General features: G+C 48.3%; 2 protein-coding genes across 2 annotated transcripts in view; one reads left to right on the top strand and one right to left on the bottom strand.

Moving 5' to 3' along the window:
- The window catches only part of LOC147668215 (leucine-rich repeat and transmembrane domain-containing protein 2-like), a 69,212-nt gene extending 65,992 nt beyond the window's left edge, over nt 1–3,220 (bottom strand). Inside the window, exon 1 of the mRNA XM_086948697.1 lies at nt 2,853–3,220. The gene's annotated coding sequence lies outside the window, so the exon portion shown is untranslated. The remainder of the gene's footprint in view (nt 1–2,852) is intronic.
- Nucleotides 1–24,992, top strand: part of LOC147668214 (voltage-dependent calcium channel subunit alpha-2/delta-4-like) — a 987,093-nt gene that overhangs the window by 705,826 nt on the left and 256,275 nt on the right. The gene's annotated exons all lie outside the window — the stretch shown is intronic.

Genomic DNA, 24,992 nt, shown 5'->3' with positions numbered 1-24,992 from the left:
GGTCTCTCCCCAGAAATACATTGTTTACATATATAATTATATATATAAACAATGAGTGGAAAGGTGTATGTTATAAAAGCATATGTGATGTAAAAAAAATGCACGGTAAAAAATGCATGGTCAAGGGATGTAGAGTATTTCCCTGCGTTGCTCCGTCATACAGCCTTTAAATTTTGCTGTTAGGTATGTATATTTGTAAAGCCCTCTATTTCCCGCGAGGGTATTCTGGCGCTGCCTGGGTCGCCCTAAGTGGTGTGTGTTTGCCCATATGTGACTCCTTTGCTTGCTGTGCCATGGGGACTTTCAGTGCACCACACTGAAGAGGCCCAACAGGGCTGAATCTGTTCTGGAGGTACTAATGATTCTGTTCAGAAGAGACGCGGCCTAGCAGTTCGGGCTGGACTACTCCTAAGGGCAGGGCTTTAAGTGGGATGAAAAAACAGGGGTGTGTGTCTCTCAAGGGGCATGGCCAATGTAAATAAGGGTGTGGCTTAAAATCACGTATGCTAAAAATTTGTGCTTAGCATAGTGTGCCGCCAGACTGGTATTTTGCTGTTTTTCTAATTGCATCCAGATATATGATACAACAAGTAACATCATACCTGCAACAAGTCAGGACTATTGGCTTTATCAGTGGTTGTTAGATGCATAAGATAAATAAGCAGCAACTATGACTTGTATTAATATTGAAAAAGCTTCCACTTAAAGCCCTGGTAACACCACGATAATGTTGCTGATCCTGAGTTTCAAAAAGAGAAGGGAAATCCATAGAGAAAATGACTCTCTTTAAAGGATTTCCCTTCCCCTATAACGCTCGAAAAAAACGGACCGCCTGTGCCAGGGCACAAAACAGAGCACAATAGAGACCCGTTTCGAGGCCTCCTTAAAAAAAATGCCGGTGCTCAGACCCGGCCCACTTAAAGCCCAGCTTAAGGGTACAGGTGATGATTCCGCATTTCACCAGAAGGCTGGCATACAGATTGGCATGGCTGCAGCAGTCCCAGCTACTGGGGGAAGCTGGAGAAAGTGACAGAGGCGTCAGCAGCTGCCCTGGCCCTAATAACCGTCCTGCAGAGGCTCCGGCCCGCCGGGGAAATGCCCGGTGGACAAAATGGGCAGTCCAGGCCTTCTCCCCAATTGCATGATATATTACAGACTGGCCAGTTTATTCGCATTTTCCATAGTATTTGCTGATTAGTTTGAACAAATCCAGTGTCGGATATTCCATTCCACCGGCATTTTTTATTTCAGGTGATACCTGTCAGTCGAGAACAGGTTCTGGGGGAAGAGGGTGCAAAGTTGGCATAGGTTGGTCTCCTTCTGTGATGGCACAGACAATCTAAATATATATATATATATATATATTATGGGCCGTACCAAGAGTGGTTACCAGTGTTCAGCTGCATTGAAAGGTTCTCATCCATCGTTTTTTCGCTCTTCGAGATTGCATCAGACCGGCTGAAGTGGTCTCGTTGCTGAAGGATTGGGGCGTTCAAATGTCACGATATAATTCTGCCGAAAATCCTTCCACTGAAGCCGCTGGAGTCTGCCTGTGCTGCCGCTAATGACCTCAATCATGCCGGTGCTCATCCCTAGATCGCGGCTGCCACCCCCGCTGGGCCCCTTTCCTCAAGCTGCTCATTAACCAACTCTACCTGACTTGGCCTCGTCCAATCGCGGGAGGAGGGGGTTCTGCTCCCTCAGGCTTTGGAGAGGTGGGCGGGGGTTCCGAGATGCAGGGATTTGGTGATTTGTATTTTTTTATTTCTTGAGTGGAGGGGGTTCGGTTCCTCTTTACGCCGTCATTGGTTGTGTTTATTTAAATAATTGTGCATATCAGTCCACTGCTGTATAGTCGCTGCACCCTAATGGCCGCTAAAGTCATTTCATTTTGAGGCACCTGAGTGGGTAAGTGCGCCGATGACTGACTGTATTATGTTGAGTCCAATCGTGTCCAGACGCAGCCTCTCGCGCCAGCCAGTATTTATTTCATTATAGGCTCAAGTGTCCAATGTGACGAGGATGTGTGCTGCCGAGCGCCACCGGCAGGGGGCAGCAGATTGTCCCCAGAACCATCAAATATGTTCCCACTGAAGGAGGAAGGGCAGCAACATGTCCTCTCACCTGGAGCGCCCAAACACCCTCCCCCGCCATAAACGTTCAATGGGCTTACACGGCGGGTGGGGTTCCCTCGGCTCCCGACAGCGGTTGCCCCAGGGCGGCACGTCGGATTCCTCGAGGGTGGCAGAGTGTGCCTGCCAGCGGTGCCCTCCAGCCTGGCACGTCTCCTGCCCCCCTGGTCACACCTGCTGTCTCTGATCACCTCGCCTAGGCTTTGCATCAGTGTCACGGACGCTCAGAACGGGAGGGGGCTGGGCTGGCACCTCATTTCTAACAATGACATAACACCATTCACCGTTTTTGGAATGCAGAAAGTGGCCGCGTCTTGGAGTGTGAGGTATTTCACTGAGGTTGTGGTGGGGGATCTGGCCCCCGGGCAGCGGAGCGCTGCACACTGCTCAAGGGTAGGCGCTAGGGAGGGATTACATGCAACGAGGCGCCTAGCAGCAACATTGGCGACCCTTACTTAAACAACAGGTGCTATCATGCCCCTACTCCAAGGGTACTCATTCAGTCGACTCTACGAGGATGACAACCTGAGGCAATACGAACAGATGACCTGCACGTTACGCACAAAGGTCGCTGCTTCAATCGCATGAACCCACCGAGAGGTCTTAGTTATCAAGAGTAGTGCATCTATAATGAAGGGTTGAGGTGCATTGGAAAACAACCCACCCTTTTACCCGGGGAGGGGGCAGGGATGCGGGCACTAGTGCCCAGGTATAACTTACTGTTCTCCCAGGAGCAGGCTGCTCTCTGTCCAGCTCTCGAGTCGCCCTCCGGCAGCCTCGCCCGAGGCTCAGGTCAGACAGACGGCCGCGGGGCAGGTCTCAGCCTCCCACCCTCTGCCACCCCGGGAGCCCGGGCTTCCAGCCCACCCGGCAGGGGGCAGGCGCGATCCGAGGCGGCGGGAGGTGGAAGGCAGGTGCGAGAGACTACCATCCTCCGAGTGCAGGCGGCAGTGAGGAGGGGAGGAGAGGAGAGACGAGCGCGAGCTGGGGAGTGACAGCTGGGCATGTCTGTGCGGTGACAGCAGCAGCGCCCTCCGCGCAGGGGGCGGGTGGGTGGCGGCGCCCGTGCCCAGCACCTAGAGCCCTCCACGGACACCCGCGGCCGAGGAATCACTTCTTGGCAAAAAGTAGGAGTATGAAATGTTAGCCAGAAGAAAACAAATACATCTTTAAAAAAACATAAAAGCAGCAAGAAGACAGCCGTCTGAGGTGATTCCTTCATTCGACGAGCCCATCGTTCTGAGGGTTGTATTTCGTGATCACGGACATCTCTCCCACGGGAGAGGGAGGGGGTGGTGGCATCCGCGTGAGGGGCTCCACAGAGCCCAGCAGCCCTCCCGCATCCAGGGCCCCCGTGCGGTGGGGAAAGCTCACCGAATGGAGAGGTGGGGGAGTGGGTGGGACGCTGGGGGGGAACCTCCCCCGTGGAATCAACAGGAGCAGGGCACGGGGAGGGTCGGGGAAGAGGGGCAATCATTGAAAACATTAAACCCGACATTATACACAGCCTCGCGCAGGCACGGGTTTCTGTCGGCTGCTCAGGCATTTTTAAAGATGGTTTTTGCGGCTCTGCTGTTCTCCTGACTAGGCTAATGCCCCGGGAATCTGTACATAAGAATCAATGTAATCACTTTCAAGGATTTTTTTGACGGCATTGTCAGTAATTGGAGGCAGTCGCACATACAGCCCCACCCCCCGTTCCACCCCAGCAGAGAGCTTGGTGGGTTAATGCATTTGCTCAGAAATCTGTGTTTTACCGACAGGGGCAGTTCATCATTTACTGGATCCAACAAAGCTCAGTTCTGGATTTAGGTCTATTATCTTTTTATAAAGCCTTGGTTGCCCTCATCTCTTCTTTTGGGTTTTTACACCACCACCGATCCCTGTGCCAGTGACACGCATCTTTCCCTTCCCAGCTTTCTCACACCTCACATCTAGGCAAGTTCATCAATTTCTATAACAACAACACACCACCGGGTGGCCCTTCATTAGATCTCCAATGTTCTACTTCAGTGTACTTCCCTACAGACACCTTGGCTTCGCCATCTCTGCTAGACACCCAGGCCCGGACTGGCTCACACGGGCACCGGGCATTTCGCTGGGAGGCCAGAAAGGGTGGAAGAAGATTTGATGCTGGGAGCTAGAGTTCATGCTGGCCACCTCCAGGCCTCCACTCTCTCTTCAGCCTGGGTAGGGGCTCTCACTGCCATCGAAGTCACTCGGAGCCCAATCTCTCAATTTAAACATTTATAAAGCCCAGCTGCGAACTGGCAAGAACAAATGTGAACTCTGATGTGGCTTACGTATTTGTCGCCAACAGACTGCATTTTAAAATAACACATGGGCACCTCCTGGAGAGCTCTGTGTGTGCCTAGAAAGTTGGGTTCTATAATAACATTAAGAAAATTCTGATGGTCTGTGGTGGAGAGATCTGTATGCAAATGTATGACTTTACAACGCATGCATTTACAACGCACCCCCTTACAACGCAGTTTTTACACAGCAACATCCCTTACAACGCATACATTAACATCGCATGCCATTACAACAAAAATGTTAAAAATAAATTTACAACGCATTCCATTACATCGCATTATAAATTTAAAACGCATACCCTCACAACGCTAACCATTACATTGCATTTAAGGTAAGTGTCGGATAGTGTAGGGGTAAAAAGTACTATTGTAACTCGAGGGGGTGCAACAGTAGGGTAAGTGTTGAATAGTGTAGGGGTAAAAATAACTAATCTAACTCCGAGGATGCAACAGTAGGGTAAGTGTTGGATAGTGTAGGGGTACTAAGCGTTGTAATGGTCTGTATTGTAATGACATGCGATGTAATGCCTGTGTTGTAGTGACATGCATTGTAGTGTCATGCGTTGTAGTGACATGCAATGTAATGGCTGCGTTGTAGTTAAATGCGTTTTAAAGGATGTTGCAATGTGATGACTGTGTTATAAAGGTTGTTTCCCCTGTATGCACTTTTGTCACAGCTTTGACCCTTCATCAGATAGAATAATGGGTTAATGTGCCTGCTGCAAGGTACAGCGTGTAACAGGCACCACACTACACACCCACTACAGCAGGGTACCAGCTTCTAAACATTCGTAAGAGCCCCTCTTACATCCCTAGGGCTTTGATGGACTCAGTGATCCTCAGCAGGGTGGATTACCTCAGCAGCACACTAGTAGGCCTTCCCCGTTACTAGTTCTTTCAGCTCTATACAATACTTAACTTTGCCACAAGAGCCCTATTTAATCTTCCTAAGGACACACCTGCTTCTCATTTCTGTCACCAGAGTGGCTGGTGGGCTCCCAAACAAGCAACAGGTCTCACATTTGCAAGAGTTTGATCTATTGCATTGTAAATAATGCTTTTATTTACGAGTTTTGAAAACCTGCTAGTGGGGCGTAAACATGCACTTTATACTTATAGTCGTTGCTTACGATAATCAAGGCTGGCAGTAACTGCGCCACTTTTACTGCCAGCCTTGCTTCTAGTAAGCAAGGACTATGAGTACATAGTGCGAGTTTACATACCACTTGCATGATTTAAAAACCCATACATAAAAGGCATTGTCATTTACATTGCCAATAGGTCAATCTCTTGCAAATGCAGGACCTATTGCATTGCAAATGCATGTTTAAGAGTAGGCAGTGGTCAATGGGACCAATGCCTGCTCTGAATACATGTTTTTGCAACCATTCACAAAGGGGAAGGGGCATTGCGAATTGGTTTTCACCTACTCGAATTAGGTGGTAAAATGCAAAAAAATTTCGACTGCATTTCAGTCACCAAGCATTCCTACATACTGGTGGGATTCAGTATTAGTAATGGACCCCCTGAACATGCCCTTTCCTAATACCGAATCGGTATGTATTCGCAATTCCAAATTGCGATTCGGATTCATGTTACTGAATAGCAAATTGGAATTCATACATAACAACATGCATTTTTTCGGCTGCAATCTGTTAAATCGGGCCATTTGCCAGCACAAGAGTGCATGATACGTATGGCCCAATATTTCTGCTGGAGAGAGAGACATGAGTTTTGTCTAGTGGCAGTTTTGACTCCTCGAAAGTAGCTCAGAGGGTGACCATGCCATCTAGTATATACCCATACCATGCAGTTCACAGAACTGTGGATAACTCAGTGGGTACTGCTCTTGTTACATAGATCTTTTTGTTACTTGCAGTTCATTAGTAAAGCCAAGCCCCAACCACTGTGGTCTGATTTAAATCCTGAGTTTGTGCTTCTCCAAACCAAACACTCCTAAAACATACTGCCTACAACTATGGATGACGTGATTGCTACACCTTGTATTCCTCATTGCCTTATGCAATATTTCCTTTACACTGATTTATGCACGTCTGATTCATTGTCTCTGTGTAATGTGTTTGATGTCAAGTGAGGGAGTCCGTCGAGAAGGTGGTCACTGGGGGGGGGGGTTGTGTGTGTGCAAATAAAAGATTGTGGCACCGGGAGCCCCAACGCTAAAGCCGTCCCTGCGTGGAGAAGAGCTGAGCAAGGAGTAAAACTGGTTGCAAATGAAGAAGGAAGACAGAGGATCAGAGAAGAGAAGATGCAGGAAAGGTTGAGTAAGAACTGAGAGAAGTGATGTTAGAGAGGGATACAAGAGGCGGAAGCGGCGGGAGGGTATATTGAAAGGCTGACTCAAGACTGCGGAACTAGGAAGACAAAGCAGAAAAGTGGAAGAATGAATGGAAGACGCAAAGAAAAGGGACGAACATTGAGGACAAAGGAAGGCAGAGGAAAGAGTGCTGGAGCCGAAAAAGAGGAGGCCAGGAGGCAAAAGTTATGTGCAAAAATGAAGACAGCCGAAGTAGCTAGAACTTAAAAAGAAGTTGAAAATATATTTACAGGGTTTTAAAATGCAATGCAATTCTGCAATATATAGTTTTTATTAATTTTAACCCAGTGAGATGTTTTATTGATACAAATAAATATACAATGTACATACCAATTACGAGTTATGCAAATGTATTCTTAATAAACAAATGTAAAAGCTGGGAAATTAAATGACATCATGGGAACTCCAGCTTTCAAATATAGTAATTTCTAGAGTGCAAAAGTTATTAATCACTTTTATGAATAATCTTCATTTTCATTTAAATGTTTTTTAACTTAGAGCTGCGAGAAGAGTTCATACCAGAGGGAAGAAAGGGGAATGCAGGGGTGAAGTAACGAGAGAGGGATGAGGAAGAGTAGAGAAGGTATAAGATGAAGGGGAGAAAGGGAGGAAGAAGGGAGAGGACATACGAAAGAAGCGGGCAGAACGAGAGAAGAGGTGAGTAGGAATATGGAAGAAATGGGTTGGAAAGATGGGAGCAGGGGAGGTAAGAAGGAGAGGTAGGAGGGACGAGGGAGAGTGACACAGACTGAAGGGTGATGAAGGGAATAAAGGAAGACAGGATAGAGCATAAAAGGTATTAGAGAGATAGAGTAAGATGAAAAGTGAAAAATAAAGGCAGAAATATGAAAAGAGAGCGTCAGAGTGTAATACGGCTCAACTTCCATAAAGATTTTAGAGGGCCATTAATTCTTCCACATTCAAGGCATTAGACAAACCTGCCCTCTCTTAATGCACTCGCAGGGCCTTCCATGCATTTAATGCCACTCAATGCAAGAAATTCCCTCATCTCATTCGGAAACGCCGGGCGACTTCTAAAATGCCCGATAAAGCGTCAGGGCTCGAGGGATCCTTTTGGGAAGAGACAAGTTAATTGCTAATCATGCAGGACCTTCCCATCAATGCAAAGAATAAAAGCCTTTGTGGCACTGCTCTTTAGCTGTGAACATCACACGGTAAAAGCGCGGGTGCTGCGATTGCTTACCAAGTAAAGAAAATCAGACAAACGAGGTCTTTTCCCTGCTTCCTCGCTTGACTGAACTGGGCGACCCTCCATAAATATTTGAGCAAGTATCTGATTTGACTGAGCTTCCTTTTTTTTCCTAACTGCATTTGAGAGCACTTTGAAAAGTGTGAGTCCAGTGTATGCGCTGTACAAGTACCTCCCTCGTGTCTGATTTAAATAACCTTGGTGTTGCTCCAAGTAATAATCTAGGCGACATGCAGGGTGCACGTGCCAACCGCCTTGCATCTTAATTCACTAATGGCATGGCAGAGGCGGGGGGAGTGAATATTTTTAAGATCAAGTTAAAAACTTACTTTTATTAAATGCCTCTCAATTGAGTGATGCGAAAACAAATGACGGACGGAATGCGGAATAATTCATACATTCACCCCAGTCAAGAGATCTGGGTTAAATCCATCTGTACTGGGGTGAATGTATGACATTGTTCTGCATTCTGTCCATCAATTGTTCTTTTTGCATTTCTCAAGACAGTGATATCAACTGATGTACTAAGTGAAAACGCCTATTAATGTTAAAGAAATGCCCTTTTTTGAACTTTGAAGAGTCGTTATCGAATTTCTTTGCGGTGTTTGGTGCACAGTTTGTGTCAAGTATTTCCAGGCCTCGGCTCGTGCACAGGCTCTTAGAGCCCAGCCAGACCTGCTCGACTCTGGCTCGGCTCTCCTTTTTAATTTGTTGGCTCATCCAATTCTAGGAATCAGCTTCCGTACCTCCATCCGCTGTGGTCCTTGGGAGTGGTGGGAGAGGAGAAGGAAGGCATTCGATCAGGTGCGGCTCAGGGTAGCTGTACTTTGTCATGAGGGCGCCATAATGGATTTAATCTCACTTAACCCCACCTGGCATGGGCCTGGGTACCCTATCAAGTGATTAGCCGCACTTTTATAAATCCTGACTGATTTTATTTTTTCTTACACTGCTGAAAAGCAGTAGGGCGCTGCTCCTCCGCCTTAGCGGAGGAGCCACCACTATCGTGCACGGGCTCTTAGAGCCCAGCCAGACCTGCTCGACTCTGGCTCGGCTCTCCTTTTTAATTTGTTGGCTCATCCACTTCTAGGAATCAGCTTCCATGGTTCCATCCGCTGTGGTCCTTGGGAGGGGTGGAGAGTAGAAGGAAGGCATGCGGTCAGCTGCGGCCCAGGGTAGCTGTCCTTTGTCCCGAGGGTGCTACGATGGACTAAATCTAACTCTACACCACCTGGCAGCAGCTGTCACACCCAATCAGTGGATATGTGGGTTGGTGGGAACACTATGGGCCCAATTTACAAAGGGCATTTTCATGGCAGGGGCCCCGCAATCGTAGCAAGGGTCACGCACTCGAGGCGGGATTCTTCAAACTGCAGTTTCTCATTGTGAGGACCCGCCACAAGTGAGAGCCCTGTGTCTCTATGCAAATTACTTACACTATGGTTTCTTTGGGCTTGGGGTCTTCCGCTTTGCTCTCTGCATCTGTTTCCAGAAAATCCACAAGGTGGGATAGTCTTCCTTCGTGTCCTACCTTGAAGATATGCTCTTTAGGACAGACCATTGGGTGTCACTGGTGTTGCTCTTGCTTCAATTTCATGGCATGGCTCTCTATACTTTAGTACTTCCCAATCCAAAATGGCACCATCATTCTATTCCATTGTTAAACGGGAATCCAGCATGGCCTATTTTGATTTCCTGGTCCCTAATGGAAACTGTCCAATAATAAATAATAAAAACCAGCGTCCTGTTCCTGCCCTACCGTTGTTGCCTATGCCGGCCGCACCTGGCAAAAACCATGACCCAAAGTCTACAAAGACATCAGAAAATGGAGGAAAGCATTGGACGCAGGTGAAGATTCAACACTGCAAATATTTTTGTTCTTAATTGGATAAAAACTCAGAACACCTTCTTGTTAAAAAAATGGAAATGCCCAAGTAGGACCTAATTTAGTACCTGGACATGTTTATCTAACACATCCTTATCCAGTGGTACAGCCAGTTGACCTAGCTTTGTATTTGGTGATACAACAGAAGCTGTGTCTCCTCACACTATAATAGTGCGTGTACATGCTAGGTATGGGGGAAGGGCCAGAGATGTAGCCTCCAACATAGATAGATTAATACACGTATTGATCAGTAGAAAAGTTTGATATTACTTGAGAAAACTTTAAGCAGGTCCTTTGTCACTGATTAACCACATGGCTGCTGCGGGGATTTTTGTCCTGTGCTGCAGATCCTTTAATACCATTATTCATGACGAGCTCAGCTCGTCATCAGCACACGACACCCGTGGGTGATGACGAGCTGAGCTCGTCATCAGCAGCGAAAGGGTTAACTAATTATATCTCATGGACAATATGGGGTAGAGTTCGGAAAAAATGTAAACCCTCTAACTACTCTCAATAAAAATGAATGTCATGGAACAAGAATATGTGATATGTTCATTAGTAGCTAGATCTAAACTATGAAGCAAGTTTGTTAACAATGCTTCTTCCAATTCTTCCCCAAATTACTGGATCAGAAAGTAAACATGGCCGAAAGAGCTGCTGGAAATGGCATTACGGGCCTAGCTCCATCTGCCACATCTTGTATACCACTTAATAACGGGGACTATAAATGGGACAGAAGAAACAGGATGGAAATAGCTGCATAAACCTGTGTAGCTTAAACGCGGGCTGATAGGATTAAAGTATAATTTCAAAAGACAGATTATTCTGCAGCAATCTGACATTCATACGTTTCCCACTAGAAAGGGCAGGGCTTATGATGCCTACTTGAAAACACAATGTCCATAGAAGCACAGGCTTCTGTCTAGTCACTGTGCCCTCAAGCTAACTTGCAAGTCCTTCCTTTCATCAAAGAACAGTGGAGCGCCTGATGTATTTATTACCAAACTAGGAAAGGCCTTGTAGTAGGATCAGAGAAAGCGACCAACCATACACATGTACCAAGGCTACTTCATTGGCTTCCATAATACTCCAAAATTACTTCTGAAAGGTTCCCTCCAACCTACAAAATGCAGAAACTCAGCTCTTGTGCTGGTGTTTAGGCAGCTGCATATATGAACATGTACATGCTTTTGTTATTTCTATAGCAAGAACCTTACTAAAAGGCAGCGGAGTGTTGTACAGGGTCGAAGACAAGCATAAAGTCTACGAGTGATAGGAAAGGTAGTTGGGCTGTGAATGATTAATTTATTGTGTTGTAGATTTCTTTGAGTTGGCGACTCGGCAGCTCTTTCATAAATTGGAGCATCATTGGGGAATGTTGTTCGAGCTCCTGGTGGCATAGATAGAAAAGGCTTTGCGCCTTGTTTTTGCTTTTGAACACATTCCTAAGTCTTTTGGTGCCTGATGGTGTCTTGGCTGCCATTGTGCATAGACCCACCATAGATGGCGAGGTGCTGGGTGTGGTGGCTTTATGAGGGACATGACTGGTTTTGGAATGTGATGCTGGCTTGCAAGGAGAGTCAATGCAGTTTCATCAGGATGGGGGTGATGTGATCATATTTCTTCAGGCCCGGGATGAAACAAGCCAATATGTCTAGGATGCCCTTATGGGGTGCCAGTGCAGAGTCTGGTAGGCCATGGAGCATGGCGTAACCATCATTCAGATGCAAGAGTATGAGGGCTTTAACAGCAGTTTGAAAGTCATTTTATGGAAGAAATGGTTTTGCTTTCTTTAGACGAGAGAGCAGGTACCAGGTTGCCTTTGCTGTTTTTGCAATGTGATCCTTAAAGGGGCGTGACTCAAGTGGCTTGGTATTTGTTGAAAGTTGGGGTTTGAACCGGTCATGGTTCATGTCTCTGAGCCACATTTGTACTGTTTCTTGATTGTTGCTCTTGGCTATTAACATGAATTCTATCTTGGTTGGGTTAAGCGTCAGGTTGTGCTTGCAGTGTCTGACCCACTGGATGTCTGCAGCAGAGAAGACTTTGAAGTAGAGCTGCATATCATTAACATATAGGTGAATATTGATGCTTTTATCTGTGAGTATATCACCAAACGGCTCCATGTAAAGGTGGAAGATGACAGGAGACAGCATGGACCCCAGGTGAATATAATCGCGTGTGACTTGGAACTGAAGAATCTAGAGTCAGTTACAGCCACGGCCCGTGGAGGGAGTTCCGGTGGGGCAGAAAGGCGGGGCGGGGTAGGGGCAGGTTGGGGGGAATATGGAATATGGATAATTGGAGGTAAGTAAACAATTTAATTAATAAAACGAGTTTCGTAGCGCGCACTGCATCGCATTCTGCAATGCAGGACACGCAACAAAATTTGTGTTATTTATTAAATTAAATTAAATTTATTAAATTGTTTACTTACCTCCATTTATCCATATTCTGGTTTTTAGCAGCCCCCCATCCTGCCCCTCCCACGCCCCGCCTTCCTGCCCCACCGTAACTCCCTTCACGGGCCGCGGCTGGTCAGTTGCAAAAGTGGAAGGAAAACCAGTGAAGGACATTGCTGGTCATTCCAATTAGAGACCCTAAGTTGTGTGTAAGGGTGGGATGGATGAGCATGTCAAAGGCTGCTGAGAGGGCCCGGGGTATCAGGAGGCAGCGGTCATCTTCATCTGTGGTCAAGCCTGCGATGTGTGAGGCAGACGTCACCCATTCTGCAGCATGATCTGAAGCCAGACTGGTGGTCGTGCTTGAGATGGTTTGCATTGATGTCATCTTTGAGTGAACCATAGACTGCTTTTTCAGTGGTCTTTTTGATTAATGGTAGGTGAGCGATGGACCTGTAGTGGGCAAGGTCATCAGGGTCTAGTGTAGGTTTCTGTAGTAGTGATATGATCTGGCTTGTCTTGATAGGTGTATTAAGTGAGGAAATCATTGGCAGGTGTAAGTAGGGTAAGAAAGAACCCCCAGAGAGAGTTTTGGTGAAAGACAAGGGCAGGTCATCATTTTCATCATTAGCAGCTTTGAGGTAATTGAATAGGTCTGCGAGAGACAGGGTTTCTAAAGGCTGACCATAGAAGGATTCTATGGGAAGGGGTGAGCATAAGAAGTGAAGCAGGCTTGGTGTTGTCAATGAGCGGTTCAATGTTCTACATTTTATCACTGAAGAAGACTTTGAGTGCATTGCACTATTCTATCAAGTGAGGAATCGGTGGGTATGACAGTGTGTTGATGCCGTGCTTGATTGTCTTGAAAAGCTTTCTGCTTCTTTTGGTGGTTTTATCGTTGATGCTGGTATATTATTTTCCTTTGGCTGATCTCATGAGTATTAGTGTACAAGATTTTCATATTTTGCTTTTGCATAATTACGTGAGCTTTCAGCAAAATGATGTATAATAAGTGAAAGGCAAATCCATAATTTTGCACTATATTTTAGTGCAAAATACGTCCTCACATACATTTTTGGCACAAGGACATATTTAACAAAAGCCCTACGAACAACAGCTGCTTGACCCCAATTTTTCATTTGCACTGGTGATACATTTTTATGATGAACATGAAGTTTCAGAATACATTTTTGCACAAATGGCATAATTACAGGAAGTGGTGCGTAAACGTGGGAATCTCATATAACAACTGTATCGCGAAATTCCCAACATTACAGGAATTGCACTGGCATAATTTAAATTTCACCCAGGTCTATTCATGACATATCTGCATGTTGCGCATTATTGTATTTGATGCATACTTCTAGCCGTGGCTTTTGGACCAGCAGCACTTTACATGCTGGAGTTTTTGAGCTCCTACTTAGAATGTTGAAGGTGGAACTACAAGTCCCAGTATGCAGTTCCAGTCGAGGAAAACAGTCAGTGCTGTCCAAGGTGTCACACACATGCCAGGGGGCACCTGGTAGCTGTACTCGGTACCCTCCTTTCTTCTTCCACAAATATAGCTCATGCTCATGCTCTTTCTACCCCTCTCCTTACTTTTCTATATTTTGCTTTCCAAGAAAGAGTTCATACTAGCTATATACGGGGGACACCCCTTCTTATCCTTTGAGTCCACCTGCCACAAAAGAGAGGAGTCTGGGTGACCTTGGATTGAAACTCCTTATTCATTCATTTCATTTTTTTGGCATCATTTTTACCTCTTGGTCACAAATTAGACTTGTTACCTACAAACTCAACCCTTTCGCAATAACATTTAAACCAGGAAAAGGCAGAAAGGGCTTTCTTAAATACGCATGCCCTATGGCGGTAGAAAGCCCATGCGCCTCGGGAACAACGTCAAACTGTAAGATTATTATAGACTCTGCTGATGTCACGACATCTACAAGGTAAATGTAAAAGTATTTTATCGCTCTCCAGACCTTACAATCTAACCCTCAAAATATCAGCACCTTAAATTCTTCATATTTTGTGAACTAATTAAAAAAAATTATATTCCATATTTTTGTAACTAAAAGTTATTTAAGGAAATTATTAATTCTAACCTAACATTAACTTAAACACTACTTTTGATTTAATTATATTTATTTTAATTAAGTGTCTTTTTGAGATAGCTATTCCTAGCCCTAAAATATGGCTTGATTAAATGTAAATAAATTAATTCGAAATAATTAATTATCCATAGCCTAATACTACTTTTACCCATAACCTTGAATTCATAGTACATGTATTTTAATTAAATACTTATCCTTAGACCTTGTCCCTATAATAATCCTTACCTTTAAATAATATGCTTTAAATTAATTTCCTGTGTATCAAATCATTTTTCTTAATCTATTTTTGAATAGTCCACTAACGCTTAATAAACATATATGTAATTAAACAACGTAAGTCATCCTTACCATTATTTTTATAGATACTATTAAATTCTTCTTTATCCTGTGTTTAATTCCTTTCACGCAATTAAATGCTTTCCTCTTACCTAAATTATATATTCTTTATTCGATCAAAAATATGATCATTTACAGTAATAACAGCATTTCATTGATATAAAACAATAAAAATTAAAAACCCATGTTTCATAATAAAAGTCTTATGGCAGGCGGACTATAGCAGCACTAGAGGGAATACATAAATTACATGATTTCATCTCCAGAACTTATAATAGTAGGTATTAGTAGGTATTAACCAATCATATTTACAGAGGCACTTTTATACAGTTTGGACCTTCTCCACCAAGCATACAGCAAAAATCTCGATATTGCAAATACGAGCCATTGTGTAGTATCAGATCTAAGAATGCGTAGTGCTTTGCTAGGAGATCTGAATGACAGTAGGCGGCATACTGGGATTATCCAGGTTTTCCTAAAATCAGCCTAGGTGGGACAATAAAAAAGAAAATGATCAATGATCTCAGAGCTGATGTGACACGTATCCATAGCCTAATACTACTATTACCGATAACCTTGAATTTATAATACATGTATTTTAATTAAATAATTATCCTTAGAGCTTGCCCTTATAATAATCCTTACCTTTGAATAATATGCTTTAAAATAAATTCATGTGTATCAAATCATTTTTCTTAATCTAATTTTAAATAGTTCACTAATGCTTAATTGAACGTATATTTAATCAAACAATGCGAGTCATCCTTACCATTTTTTTATAGATACTATTAAATTCTTCTTTACCCTGTGTTTAATTCCTTTCACACAATTAAATGCTTTCTTCTTACATACATATTTTCAGTTGTCATCTCTGTGGCAGTCATCTTTGTAGTCGTCACATCAACTTAGCGACCCATTTATGTAGTGTCATGGATGCTGCCTTGCTTAATTTGTGCCGGTGGTTTCCCGTGCTCGACACCAGCACTTAATTGTCAGCACCGCCTCGAGACACAGCCCACCACATGGTGGCGTTGTCTTTTTTTAATTTTGAGATGAACACAGCAACCGTATTTATTAAGTCAATATACACCAAAAAAAACGAACACTACCAGCCTCTTATGCCATTATTATAGCTTTGTGTGGCTGAAAATTGTCTGAATTGTCAAACTTATAGGATGTCTGTTATGTTGGTACTGCCAATGGCTGCGCTGGCAGGGTATGGGTGGTGCAAGCTGCAGTAGCCTTCCAAGAAGGACCCTGACACTTAATCATTTTTTACAAATTAAGCACTGGGATGCTCTGAGGGTGTACCCCCAGTCACAGACCCTGAACCAACAAACATTTGCATAGCGAATAGGTCTCGCTTTTGGGACCTTATAAGTATTTAGTTATGCAGCACAATATCCTTGGTGCAACAACATCAACCGTTGCATGGCTAAACACTTATAATGTCACCAAGGCGAGACCTATTGGCTATGCCAATGCTTGTTTTACCTGTGTCTTATTAAATATGGTTTGAATTTATTTGGAACTACACCAGTGTACCTTTTTTTAAAGAGGTCCAACACCTTTTGGTTATAGTTTACGCTATATAAAACTGCTAAATAAATAAATCAGAACTAAATATGGGTCCTGCGTGGAGTATTTGGACTGAAAAGGCTTGCATGTACGGTAGGAAAGCAGAATGCTTCCTCCTAAACTGTGAAAACTAAAGAGGCAAGTAGTTAGAAAACCAACCCTGCGTGCACCCATAGTGTGGAAACTTAAAAATGTGTGTCAAGTGAACCTGTATGCACTTAAAGGGCGAGAACCTGAAGGGAACAGATATAGAGCGTGGCTACTAAAAAGGGATGTACTTGAAGAGTAAACACTAAACAGGTATGCAGTTAGGATGTGACGAGCAAAAGAAGTGCATTTAGGGCATGACAACCAAAAGGTCATTCGCTTCGGATGTGACAATTACATAGACATGCATGCTAGACTTTGGGAAAGCTATTAAAACTTTTCTCTTCCCCTCTGCCTAGCCATTTCCTGTCCTTCTGCATGTTACTTGCGCCTACCTGGTCTGTTCCTTAGGCTCCTGGTCTTCTTTGACACTGGCAGCGCCGGGATGCCTCTTCGCTGAGGCAGCTGTGCGCTACATAAACTCAGGTAACATAACATAACAACATAACATAACATAGAGACTTAAAAGAAAACTGTAAGGATGTGACAAGTGATAAACATTCATCTATGAGTGATAAGTGAAAAGGCATACACTCAAGGTGTGGCAAGTGAAAAGGCATGCACTTAGTGTGTGAAAACTGAAAAGACAAGCCCTTACTTAGGGAGTGACAAACGAAAAGGCATGCATGTAGGGTGTGGCAAAAGAAAAAGCATGCGCTTAGTGTGACATGTGAAAAGGCATGCACTGAGAGTGAATAGGCATGCACTTAGGCTGCAATAAGGCGTGAACTTAGGGTGCGACTAGCGAAACGAATCTGGAAGCACTTTGAGAACTCCCCCAGCAGAGTAGCATGCAGAACACAGAGCTGAGCAAAAAGTGCCTGCTATGAGGCACTCATGCCGACGCAACCGAGATCCGAAGTTAAAGGCCAACGCACTGACCAATCAAAGCGGCATTTCACAACCGGTCAGCAGGAAATGTACACTCACCAAGACAGAAGGAGAACTAGGTGTGCTAACTGGAATTGTTTCAATAAAAACGACAGTCCTGTAGAAACATGGGCTCGGCACCCTGGGGGCCCAGATGTCACACACGTCAAATTCCTAAAAGAGGACTTCCACATGGCCTAAAAAAAACATTTTTATAATGTTATTGAAGCAAACACGCAGGGGGAACAGTTAAATCACAGAGAAGGGGGAAACTTTGTGTTTAAAAGAAGCGTGCGTGCCTTGCGCTAAAAGTGAAAACAAGCGAGAGGAGACACAGGAGACAACTCTTGCAGCTGGGAGCCTTGAAGAAGTAAACAAATGGGAGGGGTGGGGGGAGTGCACGTGTGCTAAGCAGCACCTGCGCGCGCTGTAAGGGTGCCAGCGAGCGATAAGCCATGACGAGACAGAAAAGCCAGACGGCGCTTGTGCTCGTAACAGCGCGCGTAACCGTACGCTAGAGGCCTCACAAAAAGCTGTGATTGGCTTTGTGAAGCCCACTAGCTAAAAGTCTCGCCGGAGCAACGCATGGGCTGGCTCAGGCAAGACCTAAAAAACAAGGGAGTGAAAGACTTAAGTAGTAAAGTGGACTCTCAATTTGTGCTCCAGACTTAAAGAAGTCCAGCAGATTTGTGACACATTTTGGAAAAACTGAACTTGTTAGAAGGAGCCATGGATCTTCTTTCTCAGTACCTTTGTCCACACATGCACATCCTGAATCCTGCCAGTTCTCTGACACCAGGCTTAAATGGGCTGGACCAATTTTTTTTTTTTTTTTTTTTAAATATATTTTTATTGCAGGAATCAGTACAACAATACAGTAACGACCAGCACCATATTATAGCCAACTCTTACTAGATATAGCCCACCGACCCCCTTCCATAGCATTGCCATACAGCCAAGCGGCCCATATTCCTGGGGTTGGGCGGCGAATGTAGCTGGGGTCAGGAGGATGCTGGAGCTGGTCCGGATAACACACTGTCCGTCATCTGCTTTTCTAAACAAACCCCAACCCCCAAAAAGATACCCCCCCCCCTCAAACTACCAGTCATTGTGAAACTCCCCCCTCCCCCCCCCCCCCCCACCATCAGCGCCAGGGAGTTTTATCACTGTAGGATCCACTGCTTGACCCTCGGGGAAGGTAATAGTGCTGTTAATGCTAGTGTCTAACGGGACTCGGGTCTAGTTGCTTCTTCGCTTTCGGAGTCGCTGGGGGTACAATAATCCCTGAGGGCCTGCACCAACGTTTCCCATTCTAACGCGGCCTCCTGCGCCTTCTCATTGCTTTGCCTCCAAGCCAACTGATATCGCAGCGCGCTCTCACCCGCCGCCCATTTCAAAAGTTCACCGTGCCATCTGCTGCCCGTAGGACCAGCACGTGCCTTCCAGTTCCTGGTCACCTCTCGCTTAGCCAGTAGGAGCCCCAGGTCTATAAATTTACTGGTGATTTTATTCCGGGGGGTATGGGGGAACCAGTGCAGTAGCCCTACCGCCGCATCGAACGATAAGTGCCTCCCCGTCACCTCTTCTAAAGTCGCCGCCACCTCCTGCCAGTAGGACGTCAATCCGGGACAGGCCCATAGCATGTGTAGGAGGTCCGCCTCCTGAGCCGGGCACCTAGGGCATTCCGCCGAGGCTGTGGCAAAATAACGCCAGATCTTAACCGGGGTCAGGTACGCCCTATGAAGAACATAGTAGTGGACCAGTTGGAAACGGGCGCTACGTGTACCCTTCCATGCTCGCCTCACCAGCTGGGACCAGGTCGTCTCCGGGATCTCCCTACCGATGTCCTCTTCCCAGCGGGACTTCAGTGTGGTGAGAGGGACCAACCCCTCGGTAATCAACCTGCCGTAAAGGCAAGTGACCGCCTTCACTGTGCCCGCCGACATCATTACATACTGGCACACCTGAGACAACTGAGGTTCCTCTAGTCCGTTTTGCCAGTACGCCTGGATCACTCGCACAATGGCTGAGTGCAGCAGAAAGTCGCCCCGGGGGATCCCAAAGCGGTCAATGAGATCCTGGAAGGACAGGAGCACTCCGTCCTCATACAGGTCCCCGACGAGCTGTAAACCCGAATCCTCCCAGTCCGCCAGTCGCGACCAGTCTCCTCCGTGGGGGAGGGCCGTCAGCATCCCCAATGGTATTTCAGGTGCATATGGGGTCCGCAGGTGACCTCTGTTATGAGCCCGATTCCAACAGAGTCGGATAGTCCGCTCCTCCATCGACAGGTCCCGAAGGACTAAACGCTGTCGCAGCGCGATAAAGGAGAGGACGTGCCTGGCTATACCCGTCCCTCTACCGTCTTCCGGGCCTCTGAACTCCCTGGCTATCTCCTGGGTGTATGTCTGGAGCTGCGCCGCCAGGTAGTACTTCTCAAAGTCCGGCACAGCGAGCCCCCCTTCGTCCTTCGGCCTCATCAGGGCATTGAGGGCCACCCGCCGCCGGCCCGTGCCCCAAAGGAACCCGACCACCATAGAACGCAAGCGGCGAAACGTAGCCGGTGGGACCCAGATCGGCAAAGTCCGAAAGTAATACAATAGTCGGGGGAGCGCCACCATTTTGAGCAGGGCGATGCGTCCTGCCACGGAGAGCGGCAGCGTGGCCCAAAAATCCATGCTGCCTCGGAGTGCTCGTATGCAACGGGCAATGTTTCCGTCTAGGAGGTCGGGCTGGTCGTGGTACACGAATACCCCAAGGCATTTAAAGCAGTCGGGTTCCCATCTGATCTCCCTACTTAGCGCCGGAGTGGGGACACCCCTACGCATCGGGAAGAGGCAGGTCTTAGACCAGTTCACTCGTAGGCCTGAGACTTCTCCGAACTCCGTTAGCGCTAATTCCGCTCCCCGTAATGCGTCGACCGGGTCCTCCAGGAAGAGCAACAGGTCGTCCGCATAGAGCGAGACGTAATGCGGGCCCGCCGCTGTCCATAAGCCCGTATAGTGGGCTCCCGAGCGAAGATGCATCGCTAGTGGCTCCACCGCTAGTGCAAAAAGAAGCGGGGATAAGGAACACCCTTGCCGCGTGCCACGCTCCACCGGATATCGCGATGAAATCAAAGGGCCCGATCTAACCCTGGCTGAAGCGGAAGCGTAAAGAACTGCTGTCCATTTGATAAATCCCTCCCCGAGGCCGAATTTCCGCAATACCGCGCTTAAGTAGTCCCACTCCAGGCTATCAAACGCCTTCTCCAGGTCCACCGACAAAACTACCGGGGACGGGGCATCCACGAATGGTTCCCCAAGCAAGCGAAACAACCTTCGGATGTTCATGGTCGTATTTCGCCGTGGGATGAAACCGGCTTGGTCCTCGTGTACGAGGGAGCCCATATGTCCTAACAGCCTCGAGGCCAAGATGCTGCTCAATATTTTGTAGTCCACCGTCAGCATTGAGAGGGGACGGTAGGACCCCGGGTCAGACGAGTCTCGGCCTGGCTTGAGGAGAGGAACCACCAACGCCTCACACATCGAGCCGGGGAGGCGACCCAGCCTCTTCGCCTCCCTGTAGACCACCAGTAAACGAGGGGCCAGAAGGTCAGCATAAGCTGCATAGAACTCCACCGGCAGGCCATCCAGGCCCGGGGTCTTGTTCCTCGCCATCCGTTTGATGGCCCCGCGGATCTCCCCCAAGCCTATGTCAGATCCCAGGGTGTCTGCCACTTCCTGTTCCACTGTGCGGAGTTCCAGCGGGCGAAGATAGTTATCGAGCCGGTCTGGGTCACGCGCGGAGCGACTACGGTATAAACATTCGTAATAATGCCGGAAGCAAGTAAGAATCTCCGGTTGGGTGCACACCTCGGTCCCATCCGCCCTACGCATCCTAGTCGTCGTTTGGGACTGGCGCGTAGGGTTGGCCAACCACGCCAGTAACGCGCTCGACCTGTCGCCCTCCGCTATAGATCGGACCGTGTAGGCCTTATAATCGAAACAGCGGAGCCGTTCGACCTCCACCGCCACCGTCTCCCTCGCCTCTACCGTTTGTGTTTGCAGTTCCGGGCGTCCGGGTCGGCTAATTTCGAGCGCGCGGAGCGTCCGGTCCGCTGCGTCCAAATCAGCCAGGATAACACGCCGCATGCCCACCCTCTTAGAGATACAGTACCCCCTCACCACCACCTTGAAAGCGTCCCATTCGAACGCCCTAGTACTCGCGGAACCGCCGTTGGATGCAAAATAATCCGTGATTCTCTCCCCTAAGTCTGCCTTAAAGACACTGTCCTCGAGGATCTCGGGGCGCATCTTCCAGGTAGGTACCGCTGGCGTCCCAGGGAACCAGCGAATGTCCAGCAGGAGGGGGTTATGGTCCGAAATGGTCCGCGATAAATACTCCGATCGGACCGCTGCCGAGACTAATTCGGACGAACCAAGAAAGCCATCCAGTCTGACATGCAGCTCATGAAGGCTCGAAAAGTACGAATAATCTCTAGACGCGGGGTGATGCGCCCTCCATATGTCCGTCAAACCCCAGCGGGTCTGCCAATCTTGACGGCCCTTAGCCGTCCGCCGGACCGGGGAGTCGGGGAGCGGGGGATGCGAGCGGTCTATGTCTACATCTACCACGGAGTTAAAGTCTCCCCCCAGCAGGAGGGGACCGGTGAAAAAGTGGGCCAACGAGCCCGATAACCCGGAAAGGAAGGCAGTCTGGTCCACCTTAGGGGCATACACACAGCAAACATTCAAGTCCCTCCCTCCTAGCGTGCCTGATATGGCCACGAAGCGCCCCTCTGGGTCCAACACTGTCCTCGTGACCTGGAAGGGGACTCCTGCCCTGATCCATATTAGCGCCCCCCTGGCATAAGCAGAGTACGCCGTGGAGAAGACCTGCCCTCGCCACCTACGCTGAAGCGCCGCCCCTTCCGCCTTGTTCAGATGCGTTTCCTGCAGCAGCGCCATTTGCACTCCCCTACGCACTAAATAAGCGTGGACCTTGTGACGCCTAGACATAGTGTGAAGCCCCCTCACGTTCCAAGTAATACATTTCAAGTTAGCAACATCAGCCATTGTCCCAAAGTGTTCTTGCACAGTCTCCCCGTCCGGGTCCCCACAAAGAAAAAACATCAATCCTCCCAGCGCTGTCGGCGGCCATTTTCCCCAACCAGAACCAAACCCCCCAAAAACCAACAAAACCCCCTCCCAACCACCCCAGAACAGGACCCAAACTGCACCATCTAGATCCCATCCAAACTTCTACGGAGAGCAACCCCAAAAACCCCACTAGTCCTACGGTCGCCACCGTAGGAAGGCCTTATGGGCCAGGTGCGGGCTGAGCGGAGGCAGTGGCCCTCGTCGCCCAGGCTACCAGGACTATAATAAGCCCCCCCGTGTCAAAATCTTTCGGGGCAAGAGTAGAAGCCTCCCAACCCTCTCTCTTCCATTGTCAGCAATAAAGAACGGCAGCCGCCTCCCCCCTGCCGGGCCCCCACCCAAAACAAGGCAACCTATCCCATTACCCTTGTCCGTCCAAAAGGTCCTCCACCGATTTCGGTGTGATCACCGGTGTGTGGGTACTGTCTGCCACTGAGTCTTCCGAGTCCGATGGTGCCCCCCGAGCACCCGGGTTTTCCTCCTCCTCTTCGACGTCTTCGCCCCTTGCTCCCGACAGTTCCGACAGAACTTCCAACACTCCCCTCCGCTCAGATGATGTCTCCGCTGTCGAGGGTCCTCCCGTGCGGCCGCGGCGGTTCCTGACCCTTTTAGATCGCCTCCTTTGTTCCGGCTCCTCCGCCTGATGGGTCGAGGCGTTGTAACCATCCTTCCCTGTTCGGTACAGTTCGAGCCAGTCACAGGCCTCCTCCGGGGTGTCGAAGAACTGGGTTTTATCGTCGACAATGACTCGGAGCCTCGCGGGAAATAGGAGTGAATATTGGATGCCCTCACTCCTGAGTTCACGCTTAACCGCCAGGAAGGAGAACCGCTTGCGCTGCGTCTCGTAGGTATAGTCAGGGAAGATATTCACCTGGCTGTTTGCAACCTGGAACGGGCCATTGTGTCTGGCGGCATTTAGGATCAGGTCTCTGTCCCGGAAATGTAGCAACCGCGCCACCACCGGCCTCGGGGCTCGTCCCTGCTGTGGGGGCCGCGCTGGAACTCTGTGGGCCCGTTCTAGAGTGTAAAAGGAGGACAGGCCCTCCGGGACCACCGTGTCTCGGAGCCAGGTCTCCAGGTAGCGCACCATATCGCCTTCCTCAACCTTTTCCGGCAGGCCCACTACCCGAATGTTATTCCTCCTGTTTCGGCCTTCCGCATCCTCCGCCCTCCGTTCGAGGGTCTCGATTCGGGACATGGCATCCTTTATCGTCGCAGCCAGGGTTCTCTGCGCCGGTTCGATAGTCTTCACCGTACTCTCCACCTCCTTGACCCGGTCCGAGAGTTTACCGTGGTCTGCCCTAAGGAGGCCCAGGCCAGTCGCCACCTGGGCAATGTCCTGTTGTAGGGCCGACCGAGTTGCCTCTATGGCTTCCAGTACACGGTCGAATTGTTGCTGGAGTGGTGCGCCACCAGGTCTTTTAGGATCTCCATGTTCTTCCTTGTCCTGGGCCTCAGAGTCCGAGGTGGCCTGGCTGGATCCCTTGGCTCCTTTAGGTTTCCCCATGCTGCCAGGGGCTCTCCGCAAAGGTCCCGGAGTAGTCGCCTCCGTGTGCAAGTGCCCAGCACGACTTTCCCGGGGTTTCGCCCTCCAGTCCGGAATGGGCGATCTCCTTCTCCAGAGCCTGTGGAGACTCCGCCGTTTCGGCTCACGCCACCGCCACGGCGTCCGAGGGCACCGATAAGGGGGCGGAGACACCCGTCTCCAAGTCGGGCAGGCCCGTACACCCACTATAGCTCCGGGGGGAGGGCCACCAACTCCCCCGGTTGTCCTGTGGCGCCCGAGTGTCGCGCCATCCATGTAGTTGGGGTGGCCAGGAACTCGCAGCTAGTTGCGGAGTCGCGGTGCCGACCACTGCCTAGAACTGAGTGCACCCGTGCCCGGCGCCCTCTAACGCGTGGGCACCCGCCCGGTCGTCTAAACGAGTATGGTCCCGCCGTAGAGGGTCCGAACCAGCCAATGTCCAATGTCTAAAACAACTGAGGCTGGTGAAGCCGGGTGCCGGACGACACCCGCGAGACCTCCTCAACTCCGTAGGTTCGATCAAGGGGACAAAGGGGTCCGGGCGCCATATTGGGTCGCACTCCGCCACTCCGCAAACTTCGGTATTTCTTCAAAGCCACCTCCGTCCAAACTCCACCAGGGCCCTCGGGAGGGTGTCGTCGCCTCGCTCAACCGAATGCGGGGTCTGGGGTGCCCCTCAGCCTCCGATGTTCAGGATAATTCCGGGCTCAGTCCCGGAGCCGAGCTCTCAGGCGACCATCGCCATCGGCGCCCAAGCCACGCCCCTTGGGCTGGACCAATATATGGGACTGCAGTGGGGTTTAGCGGATGTGTTGAATGGATAGGCAATTGTAAAAGGAAGTGGCTTTATTGCAGGGGTTGGGAAATTAATTTCATTAACCTATTTATTAAGTTGATGGGTGTATGCAGAGCATCTGTTGGTTGGATTATGTTTTATGCAAAAACACCTAATAGCACATATTAATTTAGTAAGATTTCGCACGTGCCTTTTTTTGGAAGACA

This window comes from Lissotriton vulgaris, unplaced genomic scaffold, assembly GCF_964263255.1.
Source record: "Lissotriton vulgaris unplaced genomic scaffold, aLisVul1.2 SCAFFOLD_214, whole genome shotgun sequence".
NCBI lineage: Eukaryota > Metazoa > Chordata > Amphibia > Caudata > Salamandridae > Lissotriton > Lissotriton vulgaris.
Note: the sequence above shows the minus strand (reverse complement) of the source record. Positions and strands in the feature narration are given on the sequence as shown.